Source organism: Silurus aristotelis (assembly GCF_946808225.1).
Source record: "Silurus aristotelis genome assembly, chromosome: 25".
NCBI lineage: Eukaryota > Metazoa > Chordata > Actinopteri > Siluriformes > Siluridae > Silurus > Silurus aristotelis.
In genome coordinates, this window is record NC_139598.1 from 5,398,954 (window position 1) to 5,403,895 (window position 4,942).

Consider the following 4,942-nt stretch of genomic DNA (forward strand, 5'->3'; position numbering starts at 1 on the left):
AATGAAATGACTGTTTAATAAATGTGTTATAAACAGTTAATAATGATACACCATTTTACAAAATTGTTGTTTGTCATATAATTGCAAAGTGATGCATGACCATATATGGTAAATGATAGAATAATGATTAAGGACTACATTAAGCAAAACGGGGACAGTTAATAAACTATTATATACACACCTATAATAATGTAAAGCTTTTGTATATATATATATATATATATATATATATATATATATATATATATATATATATATATATATATATATATATATATATATATATATATATATATATATATATTTATATATATTTTTTTATCACTCCTTGTGCATTGGTGTTACTGATCTGTGTTACCGTTTTAGTATCTCTAAACACTTTAACAATGAACATCCAGAAAGTTTTTCTATTATAAATGTGTAACGTGGTCATTATGCTGGCGCTGACACTCTCAGCCTAACATCACTGCTGAAAGGCGACTTTGCCAAGAACTATATCAAGTGCGAAACCTGAGAAGTGCGCCAAGATTAAAAGTGAATCCGTTCTTTATTAAGGATCATCTCTTACCGGGAGGCTGCAGACTGCAATTTAGATTGAATGCGTGGAGTTTATTAAGAAAATTATGTCACAACTGCGTAATTGTGCAATGCTTCATGCTTTGCCTACAGCTGAGCTGCCAAAGCTGCTGCCTACTCACAGCTCGTTAAAAGCGATTCGGCTTTAAATAGCGTCTGATTGGAGTGAAAAAACATCCAGCGTCCACTGGGTAATTTCATTATTTACATTTCATCCACTTCTTTTGTGCTCAAGGTGTTAAAATAATACTTCCTATTTTGTGCTATATCTGCTAATTTAATTTCACCACCAAGGGACCCATAATAGGCTACTACATATTACAGCACTGTAAGTCAACCATTACAGCAACAGCACACCAGTGTTCATCTCTTTACTGATAGCAGGATTGGGAAAAACTACACTTGTGGCTACATGTTTGTTATATAATAAAAGTGTGTTTTTAGCCTGTCAGATACTTTTCACACTTAAAGTTTGGCTTTTAGCTTAACGATTAGGTTAGGTAATAAGATTATTATGAAGTGATGCTACTATAGTAGATAAAACTAGGTAAGTATTTTTTACAACTTGATTGATGTTTAAATTGCATAGAAAAATGTAATGTAGAAATAAAAAAAATGTTTAGGTCTTTAACAAACATAGACTTGTGTGGAAAAATGTGTGTAAGCTAGGCAAATGTCTTGATAGACTTTGTGAATAAAATCAGAAAAAAAGGAAAAAAAAAAAAAGTACTACAACCTAGTGTGTGTTAGATAAAGAGGAGTTAGTTACACATTAATACTGTGTAGTACACTTCATTATCTAACACACACTAATAATTTGAAGTACAGTTCTATATCTTACACACACTAATATTATTTAGTATAACCTTTTATGTAGCACACTAATATTTTGTCTAGCACCTGCTAATACTTTGTAGTACACTTCATCATCTAACACATTATGACACTTTACTACAGTTCTTTATCCATCACTAATACTATTTAGTAAATGATTTTATGTAGCACACTAATATTTTGTAGTACATTTCTTTAACTAACACATGCTAATACTTTGGAGTACACTTCTTTATCTAACCTATGCTAATACTTTTTAGTACACCTTATTATCAAACACATAAAGACACTTCAGTACACTTCCTTATATAACACTAATACTTATTAGAATTTTTTTATATAGCACACTCATATTTTGTAGTACATGCCAATACTTCATAGTACATTTCTTTATGAAACACGCTAAAATGTTGTAGTACATTCCTTTATCTTACACACTAATACTATTTAGTATAACTTTTAGGTATCACGCTAATATTTTGTAGTACACTTCTTTATCTAACACATGCTAATACCTTGTAGTAATTTTCTTTATGTAACACTAATATTTTGTAGTACACTTCTTTATCTAACACATGCTAATACTTTGTAGTATGCTTCTTTATCTAACACACAATGACACTTTCTAGTACACTTCATTACCTAGATAAAGATTAAGAAGATAAAGAAGAGTTAGTTACAAACTAATACTTTGTAATACACTTTTTATGTAATACAATAATATTTTGTAGTACACTTCTTTATCTAACACATGCTAATACTTTGTAGTACACTTCTTTATGAAACACACTAATATATTGTAGTACACTTTTTCATCTTACACACACTAATAATCTGAAGTTCACTTCATAACATACAATAACACTTTTAAGTACACTTAGATTTATGTAGCACACTAATATTTTGTAGTAGACTTCATTTGTCTAACACATGCTAATACTTTCTAGTACACTTCTTTATGAAACACATGTATATATTGTAGTACACTTCTTTATCTAACACACACACTAATATTTTGTAGTACACTTCTTTATTTAACACATGCTAATACTTTGTAGTACACTTCCTTATGTAATATACATATTTTAAAATACACTTCTTTATCCAACACACATTAATACTTTGTAGTACACTTCTTTTATATAACATGCATGTATTCTTTTAGCAGAAATTTTTTTAACTAACACAAAATAACTCTTTGTAGTACACTTCATTATTACACACACACTAATACATTGTGATGCAGCTCTTTATCTAATTCACACTAACACTTTGTAGTAACTTTGTTATCTAAGACACACTAATACTTTGTAGTAACTTTGTTATCTAAGACACACTAATACTTTGTAGTACACTTTATCTAACACATTCTTTTACACTTTTTTTATCTAACACACATTCATTACTACTATTAATTTTGCTTCAGTTTTTACAAAATAAAATTTGTTGCTTATTTCCGAAGATTTTTTTTCCCCAAAAAATTTTACATGCAACAGTGCAAAATTAATTTATAAGTAAATTCACGGCATCATTAACTCTTTAACTAGTTAGCAAGATTTATCTAGTTTGATTTCCTTGTGTAATGCTTAATTTATTAGATGATTATATTACACTTATACTTTATTTTATTCATCTTAGAGAATGTCAGTTTTAGGTATTCTCATCAAGATTAATTTTGTGTCTTTAAGGAGAGAAGAACTCGTAGTATGGAAAATTGTTTCTGGGATACAATCAGAGCACATGCTAAATAAAGTGTTAAAGAAAGTCTCATGGATGGCAGACCTCTAATGGAGAGGTCTAATGGAAAGTCTAATGAAGTGCAAACCCCAGCACTTTTTTCACCGTGGAAAAAAGTGCTGTTCTTTTTGCAACCTACTCTGAAAAGTTATTTCTGTTATTTAATATTTAAATACAGGATTCGTTTCAGCAAATCTTTCATTCTTTTCTTACCTAGGGAAATTTAGTATAAATTCCATAACACCTAGCAGCAGAGTAAAGTTCAACAATATATAATGTTTTTACATTCAAACAGCTTTAACTGAGATTTTGTACAGAACAAGGAAAGCAGAATAATACACTTTTGCATATTTCCAAATTTTATTTTATTTATACCAAATAATGTCCTTTCATGTGGTGAATAAAGGATCAAGCAGAACCACAGTTTTATTAAAGTAAGCATTAGGTCAGTGTGTAGGCAGAGTGATGAGAAAACAAGCAAACCTTCTTTTTTAAGCACAAACAAATGTTTTACAAAAGAGTAGTGGAGCCACGACACACAATATATGCTTTATAATGTATAATTTTTTATAATTATTCCACTGTGTTGTTGCGTTGCCTTTTTAAAAAAAAAACTGATTAGTTGATTATTTTTCTATAACAGCAGTGCTGGCTGTAAGGCAAATCACAGGTTTGAAACAGGAAATATGAGAAGCTATCTTTCTTTTGTTGTTGTTGTTTTTATCATTAGCCTGAGAGTTTGTTGTAAAATCTTTTGTTGTTCACTTGTAGAAGGATGATTAGTCATGGTTCCATGAAGTTTCACTGTAAAGGACATTGTATTATCCATTCAATAAAACTGAAAGAGGAGTTAAATTTTTTGCTTGTTTCCATACAATAGTTTCCAGTTAACGCTTTCACAAAGTTTGCCTAAAATTCAGTCAGAGTGGTCACTCAGTGTAGAAATAAACATGTTTGTTTAAAAGTCATGAATCTCATCTTTATGAGAGTGAAACACCTGAAAAATTCAGCCAGGCCTCGTAGTCCTCCAGACAGCACTTTACAGCTCCTTAGGGCAGGGAATAGTGAAACAAGCACACTACCGAGACTCATTACTCCAAATGATATCAGGAAATGGACTATAAGTAGAATGAGGAGATGGATGCATGGAGAGATGGAATGCAGTCGATACAATCAGGAAGGATAAAATGTGCAAGACTATAGAAATAAACATACTGTGATGTGACATATATACAGAAAACAACACTAAAAAAGAATCTATCTTAAGTTAACCTTGCCTCTAAATCTACCCCACCCCTCAATTTAAACCCCACTGTTCAATATAATATATGTATATATATATATATATATATATATATATATATATATATATATATATATATATATATATATATATATATATATATATCCCACTCCTTATTAAACTTCACTCAATCTTAACCACACCCTTTAGTTTAGCGTATATATTATCGTATTTATGTGATAACAAAGTGAACTGCAACGTTTTAGTGTGTGTTAGATAAAGAAATGCACTACAAAGTATTAGTGTGCGTTAGAATAAAAAAGGGGACTACAATGTATTAGTTTGTGTTAGAATATGGAAGTGTATTAGTTTGTGTTAGATACTGTAACTAAGTGTACTTCAGTATTAATGTGTGCTATTAATGTGCAATATTTGTTTGTGTTAGGATAGAAAAGTGTACTACAAAGTATAAGTGCGTGTTGGATAACTAAGTATACTACAAAGTTAGTGTGTGCAATTTTAGTGTGTGTCAAGATAAAGTATACTACAAAA